This window comes from Capsicum annuum, chromosome 11, assembly GCF_002878395.1.
Source record: "Capsicum annuum cultivar UCD-10X-F1 chromosome 11, UCD10Xv1.1, whole genome shotgun sequence".
Lineage (NCBI taxonomy): Eukaryota > Viridiplantae > Streptophyta > Magnoliopsida > Solanales > Solanaceae > Capsicum > Capsicum annuum.
Genome location: NC_061121.1, coordinates 185,876,953 through 185,901,778, shown reverse-complemented (window position 1 = coordinate 185,901,778; position 24,826 = coordinate 185,876,953).

Below are 24,826 nucleotides of genomic sequence, written 5' to 3'. Positions count from 1 at the left end.
TAATTGTCTATTTTGTGCCTCTTTTGGGCATTTTCCATCAAATTAACCCATTGTATTTTGGCTTCGGGTTACGGTTCAGCCTACATACTGGTGGGATAAAGTAGGTTGCATCATGATTCATAAATCAGGTCATGACAAATTGGTATTAGAGACTAGATTTCACCGGTATTGTTGGTACAAAAGCAAATGTCAAGTAGAGTCCCATGGATTAGAACGATGACGTCTGTTACTTATCTTCGGGAGGCTATGGGAAATTATTAAGATTTCCTCACTTATTTTACTCATTTCATGCTAAGAATTTGAGTTGTATAGAATGTTCATTTGACTTCACTCTATCGCAGATGACTAGGATACGTGCTACCACTACACGAGATGAGGATCCCAAGACCGAGTCTAGGGATCTTGTCACTGTTCGTAGATGGCCAAGAGTTTTTGGATAACCTTAAGATGTGTCCCCATCTAGGGGCTAGGATAGGGAGCCATTACCATACCCTATTCCCACTCCTAAGACAAAGGTTCTTTCACCTCAGCCAACGATAGGCCAAGGACCAGCCCAGGCTCCACCAGGGCTTATTTCTTCTTCAGTTCTTAGGGATGCTGGGGTTCAACATTCGGGCTGGTTGGTGATGCACCATTTTATGATGCATAGTCTACTAATCGGATTGTTACTGATGCAAGGGCGTAACCCATAACTACAGCTTCTAGAGTTGAGGTCCCTCTTACGTCGATGGTTGCTCTAGGGCCCAAAAGTGACCCAATTGCAAGAAAAGGCCCACTAGGGGTTGTTTTGATTCGCTCTTAAAATGGAGCGGATCAAAAACGCGTTAGGCCTACGGTGACTAAACCAAGGTTTCTAAGATAAATTTTAACAAAAGGTTTTCCCACACTCTCACTCAATGGAGAAGCATTCATCAATTCATCAATAATCTAGAAAGAACTAAGAGAATGTGCTAGCCTCCAAAGTATTTATTGTTTAGGCTAATTATTACAATTTTAGGGCCCAAAAGTGACCCAATTTCAAGAAAAGGCCCATGAGGGGTTATTTTGATCCGCTCTTGAAATAGAGTGGATCCAAAGAGACTTGGGCATAAGTCCTTTCCAAGGGGTTTTCCAGCCTTATTTTTCCTTCCTTTGCCTCCTCTAATGATCCTTGGACCAATATGAGTGCGATCATCGACAAATGACACCCTCTTAATAGTAAGGAGGTATCTTCAAGTACCTCCCACTTCATGAACAATCCATGGATCCTTTAAAACTCCCGAACTTGACTTCTAGTGAATGTCTTAGATTTAATCCGTATTGTATCATCCTCTCTATCTTGAGAAGAATTTGACCTCAAATTCAAGGGGTGATCACTTTCTATCATTTCAAAGAGTGAAAGATCGCACGCATTAAAGGTACTATGCACTTGATATTCCAGAGGAAGGTGAATCTTATAGGCATTGCCATTATCCTTTCAAACACTTGAAATGGACCATCACCTCATGGCATAAATTTGGATTTTCTTTGGGTTTGAAACCTATCCTTCTGGAGGTCTACCCACATCCAATCACCCGGTCATGCACAAACCGCTTTCTTCCCTTGTTTACTTTTTTGGCCACTACTATATTCTTCTTCTCAAGGTGATTTCTCACCTTCTCATGCAACTTCTTCATGGTTTCAGCCCTCTTTTCTCCATCTAATCTTATCACAACATCACTAGGAAAAAGAGTTAGATCTAAAGAGGTAAGGGGTTAAAACCATATACATAATGAAAGGGAGTCATACCAATAGTTGAAGGGATAACACGATTATAAACATATTTGACTAGAGGTTGGTGATCCTTCCAAGAGGCCATTTTCCCTTTAACTAAGGTGCACAACTTATAACCAAAGGTTATTTACCACCTTCATTTTCCCATCCATTTGTGGGTGGCAAGACGTTGAGAAAATCAAGTTGGTACCAAGCCTACCCCACAACGACCTCTAAAACTGACTAAGGAACTTAGAGTCCCTATCACTAATAATGGTTCGAGGAATTCCAAGTATTTTGACAGCATGCTCAATAAATAAAGAAGCCACATTAGAAGCATCATCAATTTTATGACATGGAATAAAATGGGCCATTTTTTAGAACCTATCAACCATAACCAAAATGTAATCTCTACCTGATACACACCAAAACCAGGCTATGTCGTAGGTCACCTCAAGCCCACATTAATTGGAGGTCACCCTAATAACCCAACCTAATTACCAATAAATATCACAAGGGTTAGATGGAATTCGACCATATAATAAGATAGCAGAAATATTATAATTCATAACTTAATCATATCTAAACACTTCATCAGATTGATCAAACTAACCAATATTCCCAATTCCACAATCATCCATAATACCTTTATACAAATCAAAGTTTAGAAATGTATATGTTGGAAAAAGCCCCCGACAATAGATAAACCAAGTCAAATGACTAAGTCTAAATATAAAAGACCAAGCACAAATGTCTTCCGAATAAAGGAAGCTCACCACTCCAAAGCCAATGCATGAACCACTTCGATCATCTAATCAGTGTGTAGGAAAAGAAGATGATGCTTCGGCCCCTATGTCACTTGGGGAGATAGCGTCCGGAGATGGTTAACGGTTAGAATGCTAGAATGTAACTCAAGGATAAGGATAAAGTAGCATCATCATTCCAAAATAAGTCAATATATCGTATTCAATCATATTCATACACTTATCCTTACATATAGGTATTCTCAAAGCATTCAATCATGAGTCATAAAGTGGAGGACTCTAGCCTTTCACACATATAGGTTCAACACTTCTTTTTAGACATGGGAATCTACCTATATTTACATATCATTTAGATCAAGGACTTTAACCTTGTATACACTCATCAATTAAGGAACTCTAACCACATATATATCCATTGAAGCATGGAACTCTAACCACATGCTCACTGTAAGACCCCGTAAAGTCCTAGTCATTTTAGTCCTATATAGTATGCCAAAAGAGGCCTCAGACTTTGAAAATTTCTGCTAAGTGTTGACACTTAGTCTCATTTTTGGCCTCGATATTTTAATTGCATCATTTATGATCTTCCAGCCTTAGAATATCAATTTTTAAATTGATTCATGATCAGGGATGCCAATAGGTCATATTGGGTGAGTTTTGAGATTTTTATACATATTTTGAGTCGTGTTTGAATGGCCAAAATAGCAAGACAACATGATCTTGATATGTTGCGTTAGCTATGGCATTGTACCTATCGATGTGATGCAATGATTGCATCAACTCCATCGACATGGTGCATTGTATATCACGTTGGCCATCGCATCACTGGGCCAGTTTTGATCTTAACTTATGAGTTTCCAAGGGCATTTAGGTCCTTTTTCCCTCACTCAATTCAGCCAAAACACGAAATTAAGCTCCCAAAAGGGCAAAATACATTCATTTTTCTCAAAATCCTCTCAAGAAATAAACCCCAGTTCATCAAGCTCAAGTCCAAGTTCTAATAAATCCCCAACAATTAAGGTATATTAGGTGTTCATACTTGGGTTTTCTTCCACCCTTAGAGTTCAAGAATCCTTTTTAAAATTATAAGTTTTCAAATTCATGACTTACATGCGCAAATTTGGTTATATTCAGATTTGTGTTATTGTATGGGTTTTAATTCAAGATTTAATTATAAGTTTCATAAATATAATATAGCATGTATGTGATTAATGTAATTACCATGTCAAAACCCTTGAATTATGAATTTATTATTGTAGTCATGATGCATTAACTTGTTGTTCATTCCCAAGTACAAGGTTCTGCCTCCTAAGTGTTTGACAAAACGTCTAAGTGAATGAATTGTGCGTTATGATCCTTTGGTGATCTTAGTAATGAAATCATGCTATTATTACATGTTTAAACTACTCCCATGCTTAAACTATGCCTTACAAGTGTTTGATAAAATGTCCATATGAGTAAATCATGCATGGTAACCTATTATTGTGTTGTTAAAGTTGTGATATGAGTTTATCTATTATGATATCGAGTCCTGGGGGTATTTATTACCTAAAATATAGTTGTTTACTTAGTTACAATAGTTACAGAATAGTCCCAGTAAAGGTCAAGAATAGTAATACTCAATCAGGTAATAACCCTTAGTGAACTCAGTCCAAATCAATCAGTCAACACGATCAGTGTCAGTTCAATTAATCCTAGTATAGTCTAGTGATTGGTTCAGTGTTGATTCAGTTGGGAGTATGATTCAGGACCGAGCAAACCCAGGTATGGGTCCATTCCTGCCAACAGAGGGTTTGACCCTTAGTAGCAGTCCCTGAATTACAGAACTACATAAGAAGTGTAGGGTAAGTCATCCTCTTGTTAGCTTAGGGTTGACGCAACCATATATATATATATTCTATGAGTCTTCCTACCAGATTAGGGTTGACCCATCCTTGTTAGTTTCTTGTAGCAAAGTTTTAACACCCTTCCAACTAGGGTCATAAGTTGGATCCCAACTCAGTTTATAACAGGGTATGTCGGTTAGATGAACACTCCTATAGTTACAGGTGCAGTTTCAGTATTCAGCAAAGAACTCAGTCAGTTCAATAGAACCATGGCTAGCAGTTATCAATTACTCAACCATCAGAATTCAGTACTCAGTTTTAGTATAATCTCAGATACATGATGTATATCTACATGCACAATATTGCATGTTCAGTATGTTCACCAGTTACAATTTTCCGTGTACTCTCATCTAGTTACTTCATGATGTTCATTCAGTCAGTTATCATCTCATACATATGAACCCATGTATATAATCCTTACCAAACTTAGCATACAAGTACATTCCATGTACTGACGCATACTCTCTTCTTTGCGCTATGATGTCTCATATTATAGGTTTAGACGGTCAGGGTCCTAATTGTACTTAGCAGCTCAGGATATCAATGGTAGATTCAGTAGTAAGTCATCATCCATCAAAGGCATTATTTTATTTTAACAGATTTAGTATGTTCAGTAGTCAGGGTTAGTTGGGGACTTGTCCCATCAACTCCACATTCAGACATTTAGAGGCTTTCTAACTAGATTACTTCAGATAGATGTTTAGTATTTTCAGTATTATTATTATCAGTATTCAGTATTTGTCTTCAGTTTATTAACCTTATGGCATTTTCAGCCTAATTCTGCATATATTTTCAGTATTACCATTCAGTGCTCACAACAGTACCAGTCATGGATTAGCTTGTGGTCCTTCAAGATGGTAAGCACCATGTAATGCCAAGGGTCTAGTCTTGAGGTGTTATAAACTAGGTATTAGAGATTAAGGCTCTAAAGATTCCTAGGAAGTCTAAAAGTCACGTCAAGTAGAGTCTTATGCATAGGTGTGTAGCGCACCACACTTATAGACAAGAGGCTATGTGGCATTTTAGGAAAAAGTTCCCTTCTTTCATTTTTCATAGTGTGCGAGTGAGCATGAGCTCAAGTTAAACTCTTTATCTAATCCAACTTTTCCTTCCGTTTATAGAACATTCCTCCCAAAACAACTATCAAAAGAAGAACTAGAAACCAGTCAGCACCTCCGTCCGTTTAGAAAGATCCCCTGAATGAGCATGTTTCTCATGCAAAATTTAGAGAAGCTTTCACCACTCTAGCTCATTTTGTAGCAGCCAAGAATGAATGCCCAGTTGTTTTTCAAGCCAACCCAGTGGCCAATTATAATACCCCGTACATCTACCTAGTTTAAAAATCATCCCAAAAAGGTTAAATATTGCTTTAAAGGATGAATCAACTTTTATATACGTGGAATTTTCAAGATTTTGATTTTTTGTTTTTTGGAAAATTGAATAAGCTTTCCATCATACCAAATTTGCCTAAATCCAGTATCAGGGTAGAAAGTTATGGCCAAAATATAGAAAGGAGTTTGAACCGCCCAGGTGTGATGGAAAAGGCCGATGGACCATCGATTTAGCTATGGGCCACGGCCTAAACCATCGCAGCGGAGGCAGTGGGTCGACCTTCTGGCCAGGTGCGATGGAATAGTTGACAGACCATCAAGATAGTGATGGACCATCACCCAAACTATTGCAACCAAGGTAGAAAGATCACATTCTGGCCTAGTACGATGGGAAGGTCAACGGGCCGTCAAGCCAGTGACATAACATCATCCAAGCCATTGCAGATCCTGTTCAGCAATTTAAAGCCATTTTTATAAGGGTGTTTGGGTTTTTTCCACCCTTTTTAGCACCTAATTATACCAGGGCTCATAACTTCATTATTCATCTACAATACCAAATTAGGGTTTCTCTTAATGATCAATTCCCAAGAACAAGATCCCAACCCTTCTTCAATAAACTAAGAGATTCAAGTTCTTCAAGTCTAAGAAATTCAAGAAAACCACAATCAAGGTATGTCAAGTGTTGATTCATGAGTCCCTTTCACCCATGAAGCTCAAGAATCTCTTTTAAAAGTCCAAAATTTGTGTATTTATGAATGTTCATGATTTAGTTGAATTGAAATTCATGTCCATATTGTTGTGGGCTTTTGATTCATGTTTTAAATTACATGTTTCAATGATTGATCCTAGTATGTGATGATTTGCATAATATTAATGATAAACCCTTCAAATTGAAAATTTATTTATACAACCATGATAATTAGATGCATTGATGATGGAATAACCAAAGTATGCTCCCCATATGTTTGATTAAATGCCTATGTGAAGGAAAAAATGTCATTATAGTATGATAGTATGAAATCCCCATTCATACACAAGTTAACAAGTTAATGCATGTCAAGTGTTTGATGAAATGTCTTAATCAGTGAATTATGGCTATATAAGTAGCCATTGTTGTTCTTTCGAACTTATGCCATGAATTAATTTTATGCTATTGAGTCCTGGGGGTATTTATACTCGATAATTTAGCTGTGTGCTAAGAGACAGTGTCAGTTTCATGATAATCTCAATTTTGCCATCATCAGTAGAATTCAGTCAGTTACATAACTCAGGAAAACTTAGTAATCTCATGAACTCAGTCGGTTAACAGGATTCAGTAACATTATGTTAGTCCACAGAACTCAATGAACTCAGTCCAGTTTATCTCAGTATAATCAATTCAGTTTCTACTCAGTTGGGAGTAGGATTCAGCACAGAGCGAATCCAAGAATGAGGGCAAACACTGATAGTAGAGGGTATGACCCTTAGAAACAATTCTTGCATTCCAGAACTATGTAGCCAGCATAGGTTGAGACATCTACACTGTCAGTTGAGGGTTGATGAGGTGGATCAACACTACTAGATGAGGTTCCCACCATTATTCTTTGGGGACACTTCCAGATGAGGGTGACTCACAGCTTATCCTTACCAGTAGCACGGTATTGACACCCTTCCAATTGGGGTTAGATGACTATCTCCCATAGTCTCAGTAAAAGAACTAAGATAGTTCTTCAGATTCAGGACTATTAGATACAGTTACCCAATTCAGTATGGGACTCAGCTAGTTCCATTAGAATTAGGACTGTCAGACACAGTCACTCAGTTAATACAAAACTCATGTTATCAGTATTCAGATTCAGTATTATCATGACTTCAATTATAGTTCACGTATTCATGCATATATTCTCACGTAGTCATGTTTGTGTTCATGTCAGTCAGTTATAGTTCATGCATATAAGCCTTTGCATTCAACTTACCTCACTTGCATATCAGTACATTCTCATGTACTGACGTATACTTTTCTTTTGTGCTATGGTGTTTTATACCATAGGTTCAGAAGCACTATCCAGAGCATCCTTAGTAGATCAGTCATTCAGCAGACAGACTAGCAGTGAGTCCTTATCATTCGAGGATGTTATTATTTGACTATTTCATTCTTTCAGTACTTAGTTTATTTTAGCAGTTGGAGTTAGTTGGGGATATATCCCATCAACTCCTAATTTAGATAGTTTAGAGGCTTTCAGACTAGCATGTTCAGACAGTTATATCAGTTGTTTTGGTATTGATATACCATATCTCTATATGTTATATTTTTAATAGATTTTTTAACCTTATGGCTTTTTAGCCTTTTATTTTGCATTTATACAGTATTTTATGCAGTGCTCGGTTATAGATATTAGTCATAGGTTAGCTTGTGGTCCTTTGGGGTCATAAGCACCATGTGGTGTTTTGAGTACCAGATTCGGGGTGTTACACCAATACTGCTGCAGCTAGAATTCAAGACTTCACCCGAATGAACCCTCCTTCATTTTTAGGGTCTAAGTTTGAAGAGGACCCACAGGAATTTCCTGCCATGGTGCAGAAGGTAACAAATATTATGGGGGTAACTGCTAGTGAGAGTGCTAAGTTAGATGCCTACCTGTTACAGGATGTAGCTCACACATGGTTTAAGCAGTGGAAGGTAGATAGGGGCATAGATACAGGGCCTATAGAATGGGAGGAGTTCGCTACTACCTTTCTAGATAGGTTCTTCCCGTTGGAGTTGAGGGAAGCTAAGGTTTTAGAGTTCATCAATCTAAAGTAGGGCAACATGAGTGTGAAAGAGTATTCCCTTAAGTTTAATCAGTTGGTCAGGTATGCTTTTCGTATGGTAGCTGGTAGTAAGTCTAAGATGAGCAAGTTCATGTTTGGTATATCTGATAGTATGGTTAAGGAGTTTAGCACCGCAATACTGATTAAGGAGATAGACTTGGCTAGTTTGATGGTCCATGCTCAACAAATTGAAAAACAGAATACTAAGAAGAAAGAGAGAAAAAGAAAGAGGGCTAGAACAGATAGCTTTAATTTTGCTCAACCTAAGTCGTAGGGTGGTAATCATCTCAGTTCTATCCAAAATCTTTAGTCCCAACTCTATCCTCAGCCAGTGTTCCAGTGTTTAAATTTAGAAATAGTAATAAGGATAGGACACCAGGCTCTAAATCTCAGGATAGTGTTAGCAGTGCTCCAATAAATCCTCTTTGCCAGAAATATGGCAGAAACCATCAGGGTGTCTGTAGGGCTGGCAGTGACTTGTGTTTCAAGTGTGGCAAGCCAGGTTATAGAATCAGAGAGTGTCCTCAGGTGGGTTCACAGAGTCAGCATAATCATCCTCTACTCAGTTCGGTCGCTCATCTCAATAGGGTACCGCTTCCAGTGGCACCAGTAGGCAATGCCCAAATAGGATTTATCCACTCTAGTCCCGATAGGATCAGGAAAGTTCTCCTGATATGGTCATTGGTATGTTACAAGTTTACCATTTACATATTTATGCTTTGCTAGAACCAGGATCTTCTTTATCCTTTGTAACTCCTTTTATAGTCGTCAAATTCGGAGTCAGTCCGGAAATCCTAATAGAGTCTTTCTCAATCTCTACCCCATTGGGTAAGTCTATCATATCTTGGTGGGTATACAGAAACTATCCGATTATGGTGTCTTAGAAAGTTACTTCAGCAGACTTAGTAGAGTTAGAGATGATAGATTTTGACGTCATTGTCAGCATGGATTATCTCCATTCATGCAATGCCTCAGTTGATTATTGAAATAGAGTTCTCTATTTTCAGTTCCCGAACAAACCTATCCTAGAATGGAGGGGTAGTACCATAGAGCTTAAGGGTCAACTTGTTTCATACCTTAGAAAGAAAAATGATATCTAGGGGGTGTGTCTATCATTCGATGTGAGTCAAAGACTCCAGTTCTGAGACTCCTAATCTTGAGTCAGTTCCAGTCGCATGTAAAACCCATATGTGTTTCCCGAAGATCTCCTCGGAGTTTCTCTCAGAAGGGAAATTGACTTTGGAATAGATCTTCTTCCTTATACTCAACCCATCTTTATTCTGCCATACAGAATAGCTCCATCCAAACTTAAAGAATTGAAATAAAAGTTGAAAGACCTTTTAAACAAAGGGGTTCATTAGGCCTAGCATATCTCCTTTGGGTGCACCAGTTCTATTCATTTGAAAAAAAGATGGTTCTCTTAGAATGTGTATAGACTACCATCAGTTGAACAAAGTCATAGTCAATAATAAGTACCCACTTTCTAGAATTGATGACTTGTTTGACCAACTTCAGGGTACCAGTTTTTTTCTAATATAAACCTCAAATCAGGCTATCATCAGCTCAGAGTCAGAGAATAGACATTCTGAAAATAGCTTTCAGAACCTGGTATGGTTACTTTAAATTTCTAGTCATGTCATTTAGTCTTACCAATGCCCCAATAGCTTTCATGGACTTGATGAACTGCTTGTTCAAGCAGTACTTGGACATGTTCATCATAGTCTTCATTAATGACATTCTTGTCTATTCTCGCAGTGAACATGACCATGCAGACCATCTCAGAATTATATTACAGACTCTCAGAGCCCATCAGTTGTTCGCCAACTTCAGTAAATGCGAGTTTTGGCTAACGTTAGTAGCTTTACTTGGTTATATTATTTCCGGTGATGGCATTAGAGTTGATTCTCAAAAGACCGAAGTAGTGAGAGACTGGCCTAGAACTATCTCTCCATCAGATATTAAGAGTTTCTTAGGTTTGGCTGGCTATTACCGATGGTTTCTTAAAGGATTTTCATCTATTGCATCCCCTATTTCCAGATTGACTCAGAGAAAAGTTAAGTTTCAGTGGTTAGATTCTTGTGAGAAGAGTTTTTCAGGAGTTAAAGACCCGACTCACTATAGCCTCAGTTTTGACTTTACCCAACGATTTAGAAGGATTTATGGTATATTGTGATGCTTCCAGAGTTAGATTAGGGTGTGTTTTGATATGGAGGGGTAAGGTCTTGGCCTATGCCTCTAGGCAGCTTAAGACCTATGAAAATAATTATCACACCCATGATCTTGAATTAGCAACTGTTGTGTTTGCCTTAAAGATTTGGAGGCACTATTTGTATGGGGTGCATGTTGATGTATTCATAGATCACAAAATCCTACAGTATGTATTTTCCCAGAAGGACCTAAACTTGCATCAGAGAAGGTGTTAGAGTTGTTGAAAGATTATGAAATGAGCATTCTGTATCATTCGAGCAAGGACAATGTAGTGGCAAATGCCCTTAGTAGGTTGTCCATGGGTAATGTTTCTCACATTGAGGATGATAATAAGAAGTTAGTTCAGGAAGTTCATCAACTTGCTAGAATAGGTGTCTGTTTAGTTGATTTGGCTTAGGGTAGTGTTTGGGTGCAGAATAGTTTGGAATTATCTTTGGTTTTCAAAGTAAAAGAAAAGCAGGACAGAGAGCCCAGTTTAGTTAAGCTAAAAGAGTCAAGCAGAGACCATAAGGTAGAGGTTTTCTCCCAAGGAGGATATGGTGTGTTGCATTGTCAGGGTATATTATGTGTGCCATGTGTGGAATGCATGAGATGGCGGATTCTTGCAGAAGCACATGGTGTGCGTTACTTGATTCATCCTGGGGCCACTAAGGTGTACAGTGATTTGCAAAAGATCTATTGGTGGAGTTGGATGAAGAGAGACATTGCAGAATTTGTGGCTAAGTGCTCTACTTGTTAGCAGGTGAAGATCGCGCAACAAAAGCCTAGTGGTTCCATGCTAAAGTTCAGTATTCCCACATGCAAGTGGGAGGAAGTGAGCATGGATTTCGTGATAGTTTTGCCCTATACTTGTCGTCAGCATGATTTAATTTGGGTCATTATGGACAGGATGATCAAATCAGCCCATTTCTTGCCAGTTCATACCTCTTATTCAGCCGAGGACTATGCCAGGCTCTATTTCAGATAGTTGGTTTGGTTAGATGGTGTCCCATTATCTATCATTTCAAATAGAGGTACGCAGTTCACCTCTCACTTTTTGGAAAGCTTTCCAAAAGGTTCATTGTACATGTCCACCTCAGTACAACCTTTCACCCTCAGACAGATGGTCAAGTAGAAAGGACCATTCAGATTTTTACAAAATACGTTGAAAGCGTGTGTAGTCAACTTTAAGGGCAGTTGTGATGATCACTTACCTTTGATTGAGTTCACATATAATAATAGATATTATTCTAGTATACGGATGGCTCTGTTTGAGGCTCTTTATGGGAGAAACTGTAGATCTCCCATTGGTTGGTTTGAGATAGGTGAGGCTGGGATAGTGGGGCCTGACTTAGTTTTTGATGCTTTAAAGAAAGTGCTCTTAATCAGAGAGAGGCTTAGGGCAGTCCAGAGCCAATAGAAATCGTATGAAAATATGAGAAAGAAAGATCTCGAGTTTGGAATTAGTGACTTTATTTATTTGAAAATCTCTCCAATGATAGGGGTGAAGAGGTTTGGTAAGAAGGGGAAACTTAGTCCCCGATATATTGGTCTTTATAGGATTTTGAGCCATTTCGATAAGGTAGCTTATGAGCTTGATTTACCTGCAGACCTAGCATCAGTGCATCCAGTGTTTTATGTCTCATTGTTAAGGAATTGTATAGGACCCAGTAGTTGTAGTCCCTATAGAGAGTGTAGATGTTTAGAACAGTCTCTCTTATGAGGAAGTCCCATTTGAAATCCTTGATCGTCGTCCCATTTAGAACAGTTCATTGAGGGAGCTACTTGGAAGCAGAGGCAGACATACGAACCAAGTATCCTCACCTCTTCTCCAAAACTCAGACTCAGCCTAAGGTAACAATCTTCCTTAGATTTACTATATTCCATACTCAACTACAGGTACATAGCATTCTCATATCATTCATGCATTCACAAAATAGTTCAATTATGTGTCATGTCTCCAGAATTCAATCATACTTCAGTTATGCATTTCAATGTCAGTACAGTTCCTCAGTTCTTCTCAGTTTAGTCAGTCTCATTTGAGGATGAATATTCCCAAGGGGGAGATATTGTAAGACCCCGCAAACTCCTAGTTATTTCAGTCCTAAAAAATATTCCAAAAGAGGTCCCTAACTTAGAAAATTTTAGCTAAGTGTTGACACTTAGTCTCATTTTTGGCCTTGATATTTCAATGGCATCATTTATGATCTTTTCGGTCTCAGTTTGTTGATTTTTAAATTGATTCATGATCAGGAATGTCAATAGGTCATATTGGATGAGTTTCAAAATTTACAGACATCGTTTGAGTCATGTTAGGATGGCCAAAACATCAAGCCAATGTGATCTTGATGCGTCACATTGGCTATTGTATCGTACCCATCGACGCGATGTGTCAGTGTTCGCTTCGACCCTATCGACGTGGAGCATTGCTTATCGTGTCACTGGGATAGTTTTTCTCATTAACTTATGAGTTTCCAAGGGCATTTAGGTCATTTTTCCCTCACCCAATTCAGCCAAAACATGAAATTAAGCTCCCAAAAGGGCAAAATACTTTCATTTTTCTCAAAATCTTCTCAAGAAATAAACCCTAGTTCATCAAGCTCAAGTCCAAGTTCTAAGAAATCCCCAACAATCTTCATGAAATAAACAATCAAGGTATGTTAGGTGTTCATCCTTGGGTTTCCTTGCACCCTTGGAGTTCAAGAACCCTTTTTAAAACTACAAGTTTTCATATTCATGATTTACATGCGCAAATTGGGTTGTATTCATGTTTGTATTTTTGTATGGGTTTCAATTCAAGATTTAATTATAAGTTTCATGAATATGAGAGAGCATGTATGTGATTGATGTAATTCCCATGTCAAAACCCTTGAATTGTTAATTGATTGTTATAGTCATGATGCATTAACATGTTGTTCATTCCCAAGTACAAGGTTATACCTCCTAAGTGTTTGATAAAAGGTCTAAGTGAATGAATTATGCATTGTGATCCTTTGGTGATCTTAGTATTGAAATTATGCTATTACTACATGTTTAAACTACTCCCACGCTTAAGCTATGCCTTGCAAGAGTTTGATAAAATGTCCATATGAGTAAATCATGTATGGTAACCTATTGTTGTGTTGTTAAAGTTGTGATATGAGTTTATATATTATGGTATCGAGTCCTAGGGGTATTTATTACCCAAAATCTAGTTGTTTACTTAGTTGCAGTAGTTATAGAATAGTCCAAGTAAAGGTTAAGAACTGTAGTACTCAGTCAGGTAACAACCCTCAGTGAACTCAATCCAAACCAGCCAGTTTACACAATCAGTGTCAGTTGAGTCAAGCCTAGTACTGTCTAGTGATCAGTTCAATGTTGATTCAGTTGGGAGTAGGATTCATCAACGAGCGAACCCAAGGATAGGAGAATTCCTGCCAGTAGAGGGTTTGACCCTTAGTAGCAGTTCCTTTGTTATAGAACTACGCAGCCAGCGTAAGGTAAGTCGTCCTCCTGCCAGACTAGGGTTGACACAACTATATATATATATATATTCCACGAGTCTTCCAACTTGGTTCAATGGTTGGACCCCAACTCATTTACATTGAGGTATGTCGGTTAGATGAGCACTCCTATAGTTACAGTTTCAGTCTCAGTCTTCAGTAAAGAACTCAGTCAGTTCTACAAAACCATGGCCATCAAAATTCAGTACTCAGTTTCAGTATAATCTGAGATACATGATGTATATATACATGCACAGTGTTGCATGTTCAGTATGTTCAGCTATTACAGTTTTGCATGTACTCTCATCCAGTTACTTCATGTTGTTCTTTCAGTTAGTTATCATCTCATGCATATGAAAGCCTGTAAATCAGCCTTACCTCACTTAGCATACAGGTACATTCCGCATACTGACGCATACTCTCCCTTCTGCGCTATGATGTCTCATATCATAGGTTCGGACTCTCAGGGTCTTAACCGTACTTAGCGCATTATTTTTATTTTATTTTAGCATTTCAGCAGATTTAGTATGTTTAGTAGTCAGGGTTAGTTGGGGACTTATCCCATCAACTCCATATTCAGACAATTAGAGGCTTTCAGACTACATTACTTCAGATAGATGTTTAGTATTTTCAGTTTTATGATTATCAGTATTCTGTATTTGTCTTTAGTTTATGAACCTTATGGCATTTTCTGCCTAATTTTCGCATATACTTTTTGTATTATCATTCAGTGCTCATAGCAGGTACTAGTCATGGGTTAGTATGTGGTTCTTCAGGATTTTAAGCACTATGTGAAGCCCAGGGTGTAGTCTCGGGGTATTACACTCACACATTCAATTGGGAATGGGATTCTAACCACATGCTCACACATTGGGCAAGGGACTCTAACCTTATGCCCTATTAGATAGGGGACTCTAACCCCAAGGCAATTCATTTGGTGAGGCACTTCAACCTCATAAGATCTCAATTCGAAAGGGACTTTAACCACAAGAGATTTCATTAGGCAAGGTACTTTAACCTCAAGCCATCACAACCATCATAGTCGACATTGGGACTTTAACCCTTTGCCCATGCGTCAACATATATTTAATACAATATTTAAGGACTTTAACCCATTTAGCTAGTTCAACACTATACATGGGAGCCTTCATTGCTCAACCATCTCAATAGGCCAATACCTTAACTCAATTTGTCATACAATACAATTCATGTTCATCAAGACCCTCAAGGTTTATTCACATCTTATTAGCAAACATGCACCACATTCTTACCTCACTTTAGCTCAACACACAATTCAAGTTCCTTTTCAAGTTTAAGGACTTTAAACCTTTATTAGCCATTAACCAACAAAGTCATCAATTTATAATACATGGCTCACCATAACCTTACAACATCATTAATCAAGCATTCATACTTATTGGGCCATTGCCCTATTTTAAGATATCACCAATATGTGTTCTAGACAATCCACTCTTACATTTTCACAAACACTTTATGTGCATACATTCAACAAGGCTATTTTCATGGTAAAAATCATCAAGATTAAGGTTACTTAAGACCCGCAGTTAAACCATATTAAATAAGAACCCACATATGTAAATCATTATCAATAACATGTATAAAAGCAAGTATGAGCAATTGGGAGGGCTTAGGATTTTATAAATGGGAAATGACCACAAAGCCCTTAGTTAAATCTAAAAATTGATTCCATCCAGGGGTATGACTCACCATAAGACTCACTTAAGTAGTCGTACCTAGGGTACGAGTGGTACGCTGACTCGTACCCTAGGATTCTCCTAGATCTCACACTTTTTTTAAGTATACGACCATGCACCTTTGAGTTGTATCCAATGGGTACAACTCACCCCTAACTTGAACAAAACAACCGTACCCAAAATAGTCCACTTCCAAACTCATGACACCCCAATACGACTCACCTAGGTATGACTCATACCCTAAGATACAATTGAGGGAAGGGCCACTCGTACCTAGGATGGTGAGTGATCCTCACCACACTGTGTAGGATTCGAATGGGGATAAGAAAAATTATACTACTCATATCCAAGGGGTATGACTCAAGCCCCTAGTCGTACCAACCCCAGTGACAAAAATTAGAGGATTTCTTTCAATGGTTCAAAGTCTAGGTGTTTCAATTCTCCCTCACTTAGATCATTCATCCATGAATGACAGGTAAGACTAGCAATAAACACAAGTTAACACATTATCGCACATCAATTCAACCTTAAAACAATGTTAGAATAAGCGTTCAACAAGGATACAACACACATCATGCTCATCATCAATCAATCATTCATTTCATTAGCTTCGGAACTCAAACCCATTATTTATCAAAGATACTTATTCATTTCAAAGAATAGGGACTTAAAACCCTTACTTATCAATACATACTCATTCAATAACTTAGGGACGTAAACCCATCAACTTATCAAGGATACTTACTCAATTCAAGGATTAGGGACTCGAATCCATCACAATAATACACACATAATTTCAAAGAATTTGGGACTTGAACCCATAGTTTAACAAGACATTAATTAATTTTAAGCATATGGACTTTAAACTATTGTCTATCAAAGACATAAATCAAACCAACGATATTAACACATACCTTCATCACAAGTTTCCAGAATGAGAAACAAATGCGGATACTTGGACTTCATGTCCTCTTCCGACTCTAACATAGCTTCCTCGGACCTTTGGTTCCTCCATAAAACCTTCATCGAAGCCACTTTTTTCATTATTAATCGGTAAACTTGCCGATCCAAGATCCTTAACGGGATCTCCTCATAGGACACGAAGTTTGAAATATCAACATCACTCAAGGAAACAACCAACGAAGGGTCACCCACACATTTCTACAACATAGAGACATGGAAAACCGGGTGAATGGAGTTCATTCTAGAAGTCAACTCCAAATCATAGGCAACATTTTCAATCCTCTACATAATCATGTAGGGACCAATATACCGGGGACTAAGCTTCCCCTTTTTACCAAACCACGTCACTCCCTTCATAGGAGATACTTTCAAGAATACCCAATCACCAACTCTAAACTCTAAGTCCCCCTCACATCCGCATAGGACTTTTGGAGACTTTGAGTGGTTTCCAATATATCACAAATCACCTTCACCTTCTCAAGGTCTTGGTGAACTAAATCAGTACCAAGAAACTTACCCTCGGCAATTTCATACCACCCAATAGGAGATTAACATCTCCTCCCATATTATGCCTCAAAAGGCGCCATGCCAATACAAGAGTGATAGCTATTATTATAAGCGAACTCAATCAAAGGCAAGTGGTCATACCAACTACCCCCATATTAAACCACACAAGCCCGCAACATATCCTCTAATATTTGGATGGTCCTTTCTGCTTGTCCATCCATTGGCTGGTGGAACGCGGTACTAAGGCACACTCTAGTACCCAAACCCTTTTGGAATGTCTTCCAAAAGTGGGATGAAAATGGAGGACCACAATCTGAAATAATAGAAACTAGAGCTCCGTGCAACTTCATGATCCTTTCAAGATACAACTTAGAATAATCCTACGTCAAGAAATTAGTCCTCATGGGTAAAAAGTAAGTAGACTTGGTCTTTCTATCAACAATGACCCAAATAGAATCACATTGATTATGGGATCTCGAAAGACCGGTAATGAAATCAATATTAATTGCCTCCCACTTCCATTCGGGCAACACAATTTCTTGGTACAAGTCATCGGGCCTTATGTGCTCAACCTTCAATTGTTGACACACTATACACTTGGCCACAAAGCTAGCCACATCATGTTTTATATTACCCTACCAATAGAAATCTCAAATATCATAATACATCTTGGTGGAACCGGGATGAATAGCATAATGAGCTCTATGAGCCTCGACCAAGACCCTTTATCTCAATCCATCGATGTCAGGAACACATAGCCTACCTTGGTATCTCAAGATACCATCACCACCAATGATAAAGTCTGCAACTTTATGTTGACCCACATTACTCTTAATCTTCATCAAGTTAGGGTCCAATACTTGCTTCTCCTTTATATTAAAAACAAGAGACGACTGAGATACTGGATGCATAAATATACCACCATCCTTGGAGTCCGTAACACAAACTCCAAGATTAGGTAAATGGTGAATGTCTTTCACCAATTCTCGCTTATCCTTATCCACATAGGCCAAAATTTCCATTGACAATCTACTAAGAGCATCGGCGACTACATTCGCCTTACCAGGATGGTAATAAAAACATATATTATAGTCTTTCAATAGCTTAAGCCACCTTCTTTGTTGAAGATTCAACACCATTTGTGTAAACACATATTAAAGGCTCTTATGATCGGAAAAGATATCAACATAGACCCCATAAAGGTAATGTTCCCAAATCTTTAATGCACAGACCATAACTAACAACTCTAAGTCATGAGTAGGGTAGTTCTTCTCATGAACTTTCAATTAACTAGAAGCATAGGACACCACCATATCATGTTGCATCAACACACAAGCAAGACCAAAATGAGAATTATCACAATACACCATAAAACCATCACTACCTTTGGGCAAGGTCCAAACTAGAGCCAAAGTCAATTTATCTTTCAATTTCATGAAACTACCCTTACATATATTGGACCACAAGAACTTGACCTTCTTTTGTGCCAACTTAGTCAATGGGATAGCTATAGTGGAGAAACTCTCCACAAACCTTCTATAGTAACCGACTAGACCTAAGAAGCTCCAAATATTGGTTGGAGTCATAGGTCTAAGCCATTTCTTAATCGTCGTACCCTTTTGGGGATCTACAATGATCCCTTCACTAGAGATGACATGACCAATAAAAGCTAAGGCCTTCAACCAAAAATCACATTTGGAGAACTTGGCATACAAATGGTGATCATTCAAAGTTTACAACATGGCGCAGAGGTGATCTATATGATCTGACTCACTCTTGGAATATACTAAGATATCATTAATGAAGACAATGACAAACTTGTCCAAGAACAAATTAAAGACATAATTTATCAAGTCCATGAATGCCATCGGGGCATTGGTCAACCCAAAAGACATGTCAAGAAACTTATAGTGACCATACTGAGTTCTAAAGGCAATCTTACGGATATTCGAATCCCTAATCTTAAGCTGATGATAACCCAATCTAAGATTAATCTTAGAGAAACACTTTGCACCCCTAAAGTTGATCAAACAAATCATCGATCCTAGAAAGAGGATATTTATTCTTAATGGTCACTTTGCTTAACTGATGGTAATCAATGCACATACAAAGGGAACCATCCTTCTTGCACACAAATAATATGGGAGCACCCCATAGAGACACACTAGGGAGGGTGAAACCTTTATCTAAAAGTTCTTTCAACTGCTCCTTGAGCTCTTTCAACTCTGTCCGATCCATTCTATAATGAGGGATAAATATTGAATGAGTGTCCAGAACAAGATCAATCCCAAAATCAATTTCCCTATTGGGAGGAACACTAGAAAGACCATCGAGAAACTCACTTACCACAAGAATGGATTCTAGAAAAGGCTCTATTGAGTTAGAATCTTTAACTCAGACCAGGTGATACAAACACCCCTTCAAAAATAACCTTTGGGCTTTGAGATAAGAAATGAACCTTCCCTTGGGAACTAAGGAACCACCTTTCCATAAAAAGACCAGCTCATTAGGGAATTGGAATGTGACCCTATGGGTCTGACAATCTAAGGAAGCATAACAAGCATGCAACCAATCCATCCCTAAAATGACATCAAAATCAACCATGTCCAACTCTATCAGGTCTACAAAAGTATGTCTATCACCAAAAGATATAACACACCCCCTATAGACTCTTTTAAGAACCACCGAGTCTCCTATCGAGGTAGAAATAGAAAAAGAAACCAATACTCTCAGGACCATAATCAAGATGCACAACTATATACGGATTCATATAGGAAAGAGAAGACCCTGGATCAAGTAAATAATACAAATCACAGAAGAAAATTCTTAACATACTCGTGACAACATAAGGAGACACCTAAGAATCCTGGCAAGTAGAAAGTGCATACAAGCAATTTCGGGTAGCGCCAGTGCTAGAAACAGAAGCAGAAGCAGATTGTAATGCCATGAGAGTACACCATGGGTGTCACACGGTGCTTACGACCCTAAAGGACCATAACTAACCCATGACTGGTACCTGCTATGAGCACTAAATATAATACTAGAATATATATATGCGGAAAAAATCTAAAAATGCCATAAGGTTCTCAAAATACTAAAATAATGACTGAGTATAACTGATAATAACATCTGAAAACTAAATAACTAACTATGCTAGTTTGAAATCCTCTAATTAACTGAATATGGAGTTGATGGGATAAGCCATTAACTAACTCTAACTGAAATAACTACTAAACTGCTAGAATGCTAAAATAGATAAACTTTGTCCTCAAAATATAAGGACTCGCCACTATATCTACTAGTTATAGCCTGAGCTGCTAAATACGGTCCAGAACTTGAGCATTCGAACCTATGATATGAGACATCATAGCACAAAAGAGAGTATGTGTCAGTACGTGAAATGTACTGGTATGCTAAGTGAGATAAGACTAATATACATGGGTTCATATACAAGAGATGATAACTTACTGAATGAACATCATGAAGTAGCTAGATGAGAGTACATGTAAAATTGTAACTACTAAACATACAATACTGCACATATCGGTATACATCATGTATCTAAGATTATACTGAGGCTGAGTACTAAATTCTAATGGTTGAGTAACTAATAACTGATAGCCATGGTTCTGTAGAATTGACTGAGTTATATACTAAATACTAAGACTAAAACCGTAACTGTGGGAGTGGTTATCTAACCGACGTACCCCAGTATAGACTGATTTGGGTCCAACCTGTGACCCTAGTTGAAAGGGTGTTAGCACCTTGCCAAGGGATACAAACAATGCTGTGTCAACCTTAATCTGGCAAGAAAACTCATGAAATATATATGTGATTGCGTCAACCCTTGTCTGGAAGGAAGAGAACTTACTCTACGTTGGCTACATAGTTATGTAACTCAGGGATTTCAACTAAGGGTCAAACCCTAGCTAGCAGGAATTCCCCCATCCCTAGGTTCGCTCTGTGCTGAATCCTACTCCTAACTGAAAGACACTGATCACTAGATTGTACTAATCTTGACTGAACTAACCCTGGTCGTGTTGACTGACTGAACTAGACTGAGTTTTTTACTAAGTTCTGTTAACTGACTGAGTACTACTATTCTTGACCTTTAATGAGATTATTCTATAACTACTGCAACTAAGTAAACAACTAGATTTCAGGTATTAAATACCCCCCCCCCCCCGGTGTCACTAACATCCATAGTAAAACATAGCACAATCTTAAAAGCATAATCAATAGCCACTTGTTCACAATTCATTCATTTAGATATTTTGTGAAACACTACGATGGCATGACTTGGACATGAGAGAATCACATGCTAACATGTCATAATTTCACTATTTAATTCACATAGACAATTTATCATTCTATCAAACACTTGGGGAGTATAATTAACGCACTTGATAATGAACAACATATAAGTATCATGGCTACAATATTTATCGGGCCAATTCAAAGGTTTTGACATGAGAATTACATAAATCAACATACATGTTAATTTGTTTGCATGAAACTTGCAATAAATCTTGATTCGAAACCCATAAAACAACAAAAACCTGAATACAATCTAATTTAAGCAAGTAAATCATGAACTCCACAACTTGTATAAAAAAAATGTCTCCTGAACTCCAAGGGTGGAAGGAACCCAAGGATGAACACCTAACATACCTTGTAACTTAAATCTTGAAAGAGAAAAACTTTCTTGAAAGTTTACTTGGATTGGAACACTTGAGTCCTTGGTTTTCTTGAAGGAAGGGCTTGAATTTTGTAGGCTAGGGTTATGTTCCTGAGAGAGAATAGTTTAATTTGAGATAATTTGTGAATTATGAGGCAAACATGCTATTTTAGGAGTTAAATCCCATGTTATGGACCCATTGGGTGAAGGTAAAAGGCCTAAATACCCTTAAAAATGTGGAATCTAAAAGATGTAAAATAGGGGCGGGTTGCACGCTAATCACACGACCTCATTGCCAACTTTTTGTTCGGGTATCGGATTAAGGAAAAATTGGTATCGTTCGAAAGCTAACTCAATTATCTACAATTCGGTGGGTCTTGAGATGTGAAATTCTACATATAGAAAAAGTTATACACATTCAAAGTAGACCCTTGTAGAATAGAACACCAAACTTTGGGCGAATCAAAGGATCTTAGCTCAACTTTTTTCTAAGTGACTCTAATGAACATTTTTTACCTCAAAATCATTTTACACACTAGGATAAAGATTATGACATATTAATTCAAAATAAATTCATGGGATTAGAGTCAACACACATGATAATGATGCTTCAAATTCAAGCACAAAAATATGGGGTGTTACACAGACATAGCACCCTTCGATGCAGGAGTAGATGGAGTAGCAACAGGGGCCCTATTGGCCTAAGGAGATGCTAGAGAGGGGCAGTCACGATGCATGTGACCAATCTAACCATAATAAAAACATTTGTTTCTCCTCTTCTCACACTAACCACGATAACTATAAGCATAGAAGTACAACAAGGAGGTGGTGTGGAGCCGACTGGGCACCACTAGCCAAAAATTAGGCACCTTGTGCCCGGGACCCACCACCAAACTGAGACCGACAAACACCCAAAAACTTTAGGTAAGGAGAGTGAACACTAGCGGAGAAGAACGAACCGGAACTCTCTCACTTCTTTTGTGTCCACTTGCCACTATCTCCACCACTATGCTCAAAAGGCCTAAATTTGTTTTCTTGCCTCTCACTAAGCTCAACTTGCTTTTTTTCTCTTCTTTTACTTTTTTCATATCCAAGTTCTCAATAAACAAATCTGCAGTTCTCAATAAACAAAGTTGTTGTACTCTCAAGGACTAAGTCACGGGACAATTCTGAGATAAACTTACGCATTCTAGCCCTCATGCTAGAAACCATCTCTGGATCATACCTTGACAATGGATGAAATTTCAAGGCATATTCTTGAACGGACATCCTCTCTTGCTTCAAGTTCACAAACTCTTCTGTCATTGCCTCCCTCAACTCTTGAGCAAATAAGCAGTATAAGAAAGCCTCAAAAAAATCCTCCCATAAGGTGGGACTAGGATCAACACCCCTAGATTACTCCCACCCTTTATATTATTGGTATACTACATCTTTTAATTGGTAAGAAGCAAACTCAACGGCCTCAATCTCTAAAGCATGCATGATTTGGAAGATCTTCTCCATTTCATTAATGAAGCTTTGAGGGTCTTCCTCAACCTTCATAATGGAGAACATAGGAGGGCTCAACCTCATAAATTGGCCAACTCTTGTGGCCTTAGAAGAAACAGAAGCCAAAGCACCATGTTCTAATTGGGAGGTTACCAATTGATTCAAAAAGTTAAAGAGTGATGAAACTCGGCATTAGTAGCATCCCTGTGAGGTGATGGAATAAAAGGGTCACTCTCATAGTTGGGGTTGGTGGTGATAGGTGAAACCCTACGAAGATGGTCAGATGCCACATCCATAGCCCGAGTCTGAACTAAAGAAGTTGGATGAGCTTCGTCCACAGGGTCCTCAGTCGGGGAAGAAGTGTTTGCTTGAACCTCTGATCTCCTTAGAGGCATGATCTAAAAGATATCAAATGGAAATTAGAGGAATCCAAGACCTTAGACTCTATATCTTAAGATTGAAACACAAGAAAGGGAAATATTTCCTAAAATGTCTCATAGCTCCTCTTTTATAAGTTTGGCGTACTTCACACCCATAATAGAGACTCTACTCGACACATTATTATAGACACCCAATTAACCATGAACCTGGATCTGATACTAACTTGACACACCCCAAAACTGAATAGGAGGTCGCCCCGATAACCCAACCTAATCACCAATATATATTAAAAGGGTCGGATGGAATCTGACTACATAATAAGATAGTAGAAACATTATAAGTCATAACTTATTCATATCTAAACACTTTATTATATTGATCAAACTAAACAATATTCCCAAGTTTACAGTCATCCATAATACCTCTATACAAACCAAAGTTTAGAAACATATATATCGAGACAAGCCCCTAAAAATAGCCAAACTAAGTCAAATGACTAAGTGTAAAGATAAAAGACCAAGGATAAATGTCTTCCAAAGAAAGGAAGCTCACCACTCCAAAGTCAATTCACAAACTGCTTTGAACGTCTAATCACTATGCAGGAAAAGAAGATTATGTTCCATCCCCTATGTCGCGTGGGGATATAGCATTCGAAAATGGTTGGCAGTTGAAATGCTAGAATGTAACTCAAGAATAAGGATAAAGTGGAATCATTATTCAACAATAAGTCAATATATTGTATTCAATCATTTCATAAACATATCCTTACATATAGGTATTTCACATGCAATTCAAGAGATCAAGATTCAACAATATTCTCCAATCATTCAATCATAAGTCATAAAGTGGGGGACTATAACCTATCACATATATAGGTTTAATACTTATATTTAGACATGGGAATCTACCCATATTAACATATC